The sequence below is a fragment of the Myotis brandtii genome, unplaced genomic scaffold (assembly GCF_000412655.1).
Source record: "Myotis brandtii unplaced genomic scaffold, ASM41265v1 scaffold213, whole genome shotgun sequence".
Taxonomy (NCBI): Eukaryota; Metazoa; Chordata; class Mammalia; order Chiroptera; family Vespertilionidae; genus Myotis; species Myotis brandtii.
Window position 1 is genome coordinate 1045278 of NW_005357962.1, and position 9355 is coordinate 1054632.

General features: G+C 43.5%; 1 protein-coding gene across 1 annotated transcript in view; it reads left to right on the forward strand.

The window, feature by feature from the left end:
- Window positions 1-9023: 9023 nt before the first annotated feature.
- RGS6 (regulator of G-protein signaling 6) overlaps window positions 9024-9355 on the forward strand; it is a 517144-nt gene continuing 516812 nt past the window's right edge. The window contains exon 1 of the mRNA XM_014539306.1: window positions 9024-9330. The gene's annotated coding sequence lies outside the window, so the exon portion shown is untranslated. The remainder of the gene's footprint in view (window positions 9331-9355) is intronic.

Genomic DNA, 9355 nt, shown 5'->3' on the forward strand with positions numbered 1-9355 from the left:
AGCCTGGAAGTGCTTACCTCCCCATTTATTATTTATTAAGCAAGATAAAGAAATAGTCTTATTGTTTAAAGCCTGTGAGTCATGTATTCAGTAATTTTCAGGCCAGAACATCCTACATCCTACACCAGTAATTAAAATGGATTATCTAATTAACCTAGTAGAACTTACCGGTTAGGAAACTTAAGGTTGCCAAAAACCCACTGTGCCTCTTAGGAAGTTTTCTGCTGCAGGTAATTCAAAGTCCTGACTCCTACTGTCTTAACAGAGGGGAACTCTATTACCTTGGGTAGCAGGAAGCAGAGTCAGAGGAGGCTCCGGTGGCGCACACCCCCGCTTTGCTCCTCTGAGCTGCTCCCATTCCGCTCCCCCCTGTGGGTGGGGTTGGTCCTCAGCTCAGCTGACTGCCAAGTTCTAAGCATCAAGGAGCCAAGACAATGCCCAGTGGAAGAAGGGAAATTGTCCATTCGTGTGTCTCTTCAGGAAAGTGAGGAAAGCATCTTTGTCGGCCATGGTTCATTTTCCATCCTTTCCTACATCGGTCCTTTCAATGGGAACAGGGTTTCTCCCATCCTCAAGGGCTACACCTGGGATGGAATGGATTCCGGGGAACCTGCACTAAGAAACCAACTCCAAGAGTCGATTGTCTTATCTTTCCTCTTCTCAGAGATCCTTCATGGACCTCGGGGAGCTTGTTTTCTACTTAGAGTCTCTGGAAGCCCTAATGAGTCTTATTTTTTATTCCCTTCTAGCATGGCTTTGAGCCTTAACTTACTCCAGTCCTGGCGGACAGAATGTGTCTTGCATTATATTAGTTGGTTTCTCTTAAAAGAACCAATCCTTTTTGTTTCTGGGTTCTTAAACCATGTGCGGGTGCGCACGTACAGTGCGATTGAAACTTCGTGGCCCATGTGCAGAAGTCAGTATTTTGTGGAAGAGCCACACTCAAGTGGCCAAAGAGCTGCATGTAGCTCACGAGTCGCAGTTTGCTGACCACTGCTAGGTCACTTTGGCCGGAAGTAGCTGTTTCAGCTGTTGTTGTATGACTGCATTCCTCCCTGCCCTATCCCAAGGGGACCCAGTGTCCACCCCACCGCATACAGCCTGTGTTATTGGGGGACTTCCATGGCACCCCAGCTTCAGGGTGGGATTAGTCAGTCAGCTTGTCTGCAGTCATTGGTCCAGGGACAGGCATGTGACAGAATGGTCTAATCAGGATGAATCCAAGGTCTATTTTGCTCAGAATGCTATGCAGGCCCCACTTCCTCCTTCGCTGGTATGCAGATGTGGACTTGGGTGCTGCTTGTGGGATGAAAGGCCAAGAAGAGAGACTGCAAACAAAACAGAAAGGCAGATGCAAAGACACTGAATGGAGCCAGGCCTGAAGCCTGACCTGGCTCTGGACCCTCCAGTGACAGGGCCAAGAAATCTCTTCACTGTTGATTGAGTTTTCCATTAGCAGCACCCTAAGGCCCCAAGACAGAATGGTTATCTCTTTGTGTTTCTGGGCTGAGGAAGAAGCTGATCTCAAGAAATTTCAGTGAATAGGCCTATGTGTTTTACAGTCCAGGTTACTCAAGGTAAATAAGTTTTATTGCCCAAGAAAGGGAGGGCAATGAATCCTTTGTGTTTTGCAGGTTGTAAAGAAGATTAGCCTAGTTTCAAGCATAGAGCTGCAGGCCTGGGAGACAGTGATGTTTTAGGAATTCTCCAGAGGAGGAGCCTATACCCATTCCCAGGCACGGGGCCTCTGAGGGGACTGGCCTAGCGGGGGCTTGAAAGGAGTGATCAGTTAGGGCATAGAAGGCTGGGGTGAGCCTGGAAGAATGGCCACAGAGGTACCTGCTGGCCCAGTCAGGAGGCTTGTCTCTATCTTAGGTCAGCAGTGAAGGGCAAAGGATGGAGAACCGGCGATCCAGTCATGCTATTTGTTAAAATGCAGAGTCCCAGGACACTCCAAAGTCACTGAATCAGAACCCCTGGGTGCACAGCAGCCCAGCTAACTTTCAGATGAGCACCATGTGAGGACTTATGTCTTAGAGAGTGCAGAGGGTTAAGCTGTGAAAACTCAATTCATTTGTCCCCAGCCAGGCATAACGGCTGCTGAACACAGGTAGCAAGAAAGCACAGGGTCAGGGTTCTAGCAGATCCAGAAACAGGCTGCCATAGGTCATCACTCTGGACCGTACACTCATGGGGCAGGCTGGCTTAAAATTCTGGGAAAGATTTTTCCATAGTTTAGAGCAGCAATTTTCAACCTTTTTCGTCCCATGGCACACATAACTAATTACTAAAATTCTACAGTACACACAAAATGTATTATATTTTTTGCTGATCTGAGAAAAAGTAGGTACAATTTTAATGTATTCACACTGGATGGCTATTGTTGTGTTGGCTGTTGTCATTTTTTGATTTGACAATTTAAGGGAAAAGAGATAAGTGCCCCTGACCAAATAGTCAGGTGATTGGAAGTCTGAAAACTTCTTGTGGCACACCAGTGTACCGCGGCGCAGAGGTTGAAAATGCTGGTTTCGAGTTCATGCTTCTGGTATTAGGACCACCTCTAGTGTTGCCAGTGACCTTCATCGTTTCTCCTAACTCACTGGATTGCGCTGCTGGCTTTGATGGTGTGGAGATGTGGACTGACAGGCCCTGACACTGTCAGAGCTCCCCTGACCTGTGTCAGACCTCATCACAGAGAGGGTGCCGGGTCAATGTCACACACCCTCTGCTCCTTCCACTGCTTTTAAAAGTGTATACACAGCAGTTTGGCAGGGGAACGATTTTTAGCACTGCTTACAAATGCAGACAGTAGCACTGACTCATTCAACTACGTCACCATCAAGCAACAGGGAGTTTGGGGACCTGGGAACCACAGGCGTTTCTACCTGTGACCCCTCAAGGTTAATAGAAGGCGTGGCCTGGGCTGCAGATCCCCACGTGGCCCAACTGCTCCTTCTTTTTTTTTTGCTTCTTCTCTTATCATTATTTTAGTCCTGAGTGTTCTTCAGCTACAAATGCAACACAGATCTGACCCCCTCAAGGTTAATGGAAGGCGTGGCCTGGGCTGCCGATCCCCACGTGGCCCAACTGCTCCTTCTCTTATCATTATTTTAGTCCTGAGTGTTCTTCAGCTACAAATGCAACACAGATCTGACAGGAGCAAAAACTTTGAAAAGTGCCACCAGGATGCATGCCAGCTGGATCTGGGAGCACCGGTCCTGCTCCAGCTGCAGTCCTGTGGCTTCCCGGGGTTCTGCCTGGGCCCAGTTCCTCACCTCGGAAAGGCCAAGCAGAAAGCCGCTGCTGACATTGTCATCTAGGACTCATTGCGTTAGCGAGTGTCTGAGTTTTCTGGTCACTGTGGGCCTCTCTAAGAGAAGGCTGACTTGGAAGAATGCTTTAATTGTGTGTTTCATCCTGGTGGTCCTTATATTTTTCAGCTTGAGTTTATCTCACTTGGGAAACACGTCTGATATCCACCAACACAGTGAAATTAAAGGGCGAAGCTGTACTTACTTAGCATTTACAGGCCTGTTTCCACTTGCTACGTTAAATCAGTTGCTAAACCCTGACCCCGTGAGAGGATTCGCTAATAGATTCCTTCTCTTAATTTTGCCTAATTTTAGAGGCCTCCCAAGAGAATGAAAACACATAGTTTATTGGGATTGAGATTTTACTGCCAAAATTCTTTGCTTCATGAATTGAGAGGAAAGAGATACAAAGAGAGATCTAGTTTACCCCAAAATAATTGTGTTCCCACTTGAGTTGATACAGTAGTTTTTTTTTTAAAAAGCCCTCCTCCTTAAAAATTCTTTCTCAGTATAAATATTTGTGTGTGTGTTTTCTTAAACCTCGATCTTTTTCCATTACGTGAAATAGCTTTCATTCTTGGTATGCAATTCCGTTAAACAACAGATCGTCCTCACAACTAAGCACGCTCATAATTTCCTTGGGGATTGGTTTTTAATCTTCATTTTAGTCAACTGTTCTAGTTTTCTAAGGATAATATGATTTTACTGCCTACTAAGACATATATTTGAATGGAAAGCAGACATATCATATGGGAAGCAACAAAGGAGTTGAGTTACTATGATAAAGGTATGTTTGGAACCCACTTGAGGTACAGAACAGCTGTTGTTTGTAGACAGTTGTATTTAAAGTATTCAAAATCTTCTCCTCTTCTTGGTTAGAGAATAATGTTTCTTTTCCCCAGAAAGTGAGGGTTCCCAATGGAATCATACATGGTGCACCCCAGAGCTGTGGTAGATAGGAATAAGACAAGGGCGCATTTCCCATGTGCCATGTGCTTGGAGAGGCTTGGGAAACTCCAGGTAAGGAGTGGGTTCTGTCATCTGTGGCTCATAAATCCTTCTGAGTTCTTCCCTACGTCTCCACAGTGTCTGGAATGGGCTTGACCTCTGACGGGAGAAGACTGTGTGTGTGTGTGTGTGTGTGTGTGTGTGTGTGTGTGTGTGAGAGAGAGAGAGAGAGAGAGAGAGAGAGAGAGAGAGAGAAGCACTTTGTGTAACTAACACAACCTGTATGCTTGGAGGATTCTCCCAAGCATGTTGACCTATTCTGCTTTCAGTAGGCACTGTGACTGCCACAGGAAAATCTCAAGTTCCATAGCTTTAAATCCCACCTATTTTATCTCTAGCCCTAATCTCTACCCCAAAGTGCTGAGATGAACATACAACTTCCCAATAGACATGTCAAACCAACATGACCAAGACTGAGCGCCAATCTCCAGCATAACTGCTCCTTCTCTTTTCTTCACCTTGGCAAATGGCATCATTAGTTTTGAACAGCATTGGTCAGGTATTTGTAAAAGGTTCCATGCTTATTTTATTTTATTTATTTTATTTTATTTTATTTTATCTTCTTTTCTTCACCTTGGCAAATGGCATTATTAGTTTTGAACAGCACTGGTCAGGTATTTGTAAAAGGTTCCATGCTTATTTTGTTTTGTTTTATTTTATTTTATTTTGCCATAGAGGTCAATGCAATGGGAAGCCAACAAACAGGAACCTGAAAACACATTGAAAATTCTGTTAGAGCTTACCTGCTATAGGTGCCTATGTAAATGAATTTCTGATTCCACAATCAGGAGATTGTGGGGACTAAGAGGTCAGGAGAGCAGAGGTGAAGCAGCTCTTTTCCAGAAGCCCCTAGGAGATTTTCCATCAAGTCCCATTGGTCATAACTCTAAAACATGGCTGCAGAAATGGAACCACCACATGCAGCTTAGTCTAATGAAGATCCACTTTGATTTAAATGGGAATAGGTCCTATTCCCTGAGTCATGGATGCCAGGAGGGAGTTGAGGGGAGTCAGGGATGGGGACACGGTAGCGAATGGGTTTGGTAGATAGCAAACAGTGTTGTTATAGAGTCTATTTATATATTATGTGTATCAGTAAAGTTCAAATGGGTCATGGCCTCCTAGGAGAATACTTCCCTGAGTCATGGATGCCAGGAGGGAGTTGAGGGAAGTCAGGGATGGGGACACAGTAGTGAATGGGTTGGTAGAAAGCAAACAGTGTTGTTATAGAGTCTATTTATTTATTATGTGTATAAGTAAAGTTCAAATGGGTCATGGCCTCCTAGGAGAATAGCATATCAGAAGCATGCTCCTTACCAAAACATGCTGGTATAGATAAATGAATTGTGATATATCACACAGTGAAACACTACTGGGCACTAAAAATGAATGGACTGCTGCTACATGCAACATCTGGATGAATCTCAAAGCATTATGCCAAGCAAAAGAAGCTTGACAAATGACTGTGTACTGTGTAATTTTATTTATATAACATCCTAGAGAAGGGAAAACCATGGAGACAGCAAACAGATCAGTGGTGGCTGAGAGCTGAGGATAGAGGGATGTGACTAGACACAAAGGGGAATGAGGGAACTTTTGGGGATGATGAAAATGTTCTACAGATTAAAGGGAACACTACTCTTGGGTTTTGGGTGATAGAGTGAAAAGGGACCAAAGGACATTGCAGGAAAGTTTATTTTGAGCGTAGGGTACAGTTCTGTTGTCTTTAGAAACAGGGTCATTTGCTCAGAATTTGGCTTGGGCAAAAGGCATACATTTCATTTCTATGTTCTTCAGATTTTGAGTGAGGAGTTGGCAAACACAAGGCTCTGAAAAGGGCTGACAACACCCTTTCAGCTGAGCTCTGGATCTTAAATACCTGCAAAAGGCCTTTAATTAATAAAAATATGGTTCTCCTTAAGAAGAAAGCTGTGCCAAGCTGATGTGGCTCAGTGGTTGAGCGTCAACCCATACACCAAGAGGCTGCCAGTTTGATTCCCAGTCAGGACACATGCCGAGGTTTTGGGCTCCATCCCCGGTGAGGAGCACGCATGAAGCAACCAATCAATGTTCTCTCATCGAAGTTTAGAAAGTTTTGCCATTTTGAGAGTTATGTGTTCAATTTCAGTGTTCTTATTTTGGGGGGCTACCTGTGGTCATATATGTCTGGGACTTTTGATAGAGTCTATAACCGACAGATTTTGCCTCAATGAAGGATCCAACTTGTTGAAGCACATCCCTAACTACTTACCATGGTCCTAACCTAATATGCCTGTAACTGATTATGAAAAACTGTGGGGAGCCCAGCATCTAGCAGGAGGGGGCGGGGCAGGGGTGAGGAACAGATATGTATGGTTGAGGGCACCTGTCCAGCACTTCAAGTCACATCACACAAGCTGTTCTGACCACAAGATCCTGGAGGGTGGGGTCTGAAATAGTGCCGAGGAGGTGATCTGATGAAGTTTGGCCCAAACAATTGGTGTGGAGAGAATCGCATGGTTATTTGGGGGACTGGTTTTTAAAAACTTGTTATTGTTGATGTAAATTTGCCTCCATATGCATTAATTATACATATCCATATCCCTGATTCCTGATTAGTAAGCACTGGGACTTTGTAAATATGCATTCCACTCTGACATAACATCTCTCCTGATTTTCAAAGCATTACCATTCCAGCACCACGCTATAAACACAACCATTCCCAGAAGCATGATTTTCAAAGCTGCAGATCAAGTGCTAAACTGTCATCATACTGAAAAGGAAAAAATCCACTTTATGTTGTAATCAGCTTGCCTGCCATAGACCCCTCCTGAGGAGATTATGCAATTAGCAGTAACAAATGCTGGGCATTCTCTGAAGTAAGCATCTCCTATGTTGTGGGTTGGTCACAAATATTTGGAGGAGGTCATCAAGAGGACCCCCGGATGACCTCCACCCTCCCAGGGACCCAGGCAATCAGAGGCTCCTTCCCCCTTCCCCTGTCCTTGGACTGTACTTCAGCCCACTGTTCCCAGTGTTCCAAGAACACAGCCTTGAGAGAGTCAGTAAGGTATTGTTGAGACCACCTGGATGGTATGTATATGTGACTGAAGCCAGTTAAGGACTTCATGTACACTTTTAAGATTCTGGTGGATGGGTGTGGAGATCTACCTGTCTTGCAGCTGCCCAAGACAAGCCTCATGTGTAAGTTCCGTTGCTTGTTAGACCTGTACCTACCAATCTGGAGTGGTCTGCCTCTTTCTTCGGTCTCTCTTTGCCCTCCATGTATGAGGGCCAGTTTGGGAACCAACATAACTTTTTGTTCCAAAGCGGATTTCTGGGTCCCATCACTAGAAATTTCAAGTCAACAGGTCTGAGATGGGGTTCAAGAATCTGTATTGCCAAGTTTTAAAAAGTACCCCACATGATATAGATGCCACCCTTAAAGAAAGACCCTTTTCTAAAATATCTAACCAGGAACATTTTTTTTTTCAGGATTTAATGGGAGGCAAAATTGATCTATTGCTTGTAGGCTTTCTTAGTGGACAGAGCTAGGAGATTATATATATATTTTCTATTTGTCTATCTAAATTAGAAATAATTTCATACCATCATTTATAATTTCAAGCTACACCACTGGGTTTATTCTACTCCTTCCCCTTCCTATATCTGTAATTCCATTTTCCAACTATGTGGAACCTTCCTCCCAATATCTTTGATATATTTGCTTGTTTGCTCAGTTTCCCATTATGTAAACCAATTTGTTGGCCATGTCAGCAAAATGTGTGGCCTACCTTTATGAAGTTATGTTTCTCATTTTATATATATACAAAAACTATATTTATAAAATCACATGTCAGAAATGTATGTACATATGTGTGTATAATATGTGTAATCAAATATATTTTATGAAATAAAATATTTTCCATATATGTAAATTATGTAACATATATTAGAAAACCAATATAATACATAAAATATATCAACATAAGAAAAAATATATATCTAATTTCATGTTTTCCCCAGCTTTATTAAGATATTTTTAATATATAGCATGAAGTTTAAGGTATACTATGTGATGATTTGATAGATATATTGCAAAACTGATTACAATAAGGTTAGTTAACACTTCATCCCCTCACAATTACCTTATTTGTGTGTGTATATAACATTTAAATTCTACTCTTCATCCATTTCTAGTGCTTAGCAGAGGGTCTAACAGGGCAGGCATTAATTATTGTCTATTGGATGAAAGAACTAATACATCCCTTAATCAATATAGAATGGTGGGAGATGTATGTAGGAAAGGAGACCTTAAATTTCAACCTCTGGACCCACATGGAAGAAGACAGTCCAAGTTACCCATCCTTAGAAGCCTTTAGGTACTTTATTTCAAGTGCCCCCCCATTACAATTCAAGAATAAATCTTTAATTTATTGTTGATATTGATAATATTGATATCGAACACTAATCCTCTGGTTACCAGTTAGCACCAACAATCTTATTTCCGCATGCAATTTCCTGGATCTTGAACTAAACGTCACATTTCAGAGTTCCCACATTACAGAATGTCATCAGTTCGAGGTACCCTTTCTAATTTTCTGTCTTCAACGTTTTTCTTCTTTCCCCAAGAATATCTGCAGAGCTGCTAAATGTTCTCGAAAGTTCTTTTGTGGTGTTTCCGATAAGAATAATCACAAAAGACTCCAAGCACAGCATGTGGTGTGAATGTTGAATCAATAAAAATGACGAGGTTGGTAACCATATCCCAGAGGATGGCGGCGGCCCGTTTTAATTTAGAGGGCGCCAGCTCCCCACGTCAGCGAGAGACGCAAAGGCTCTCCAGTGAACCGCTCCGGACCCGGACTCCCCGAGGCAGACCTGACGCCACTGAAGTTTCCAGCCGCGCCCAGCTCTGCGTCGCTGAACCAACCTGCCAGTTTCCCCGGCAGAGCTGAAGTGCCGGGAATTTCTATGTTTTTCTCTTCCTCCGGCAAATGGTCCCGTGCACCTCCCGCGGCGCTGGGAGCAGGTGAGCCGGAGGGGCGTGGCCTCAC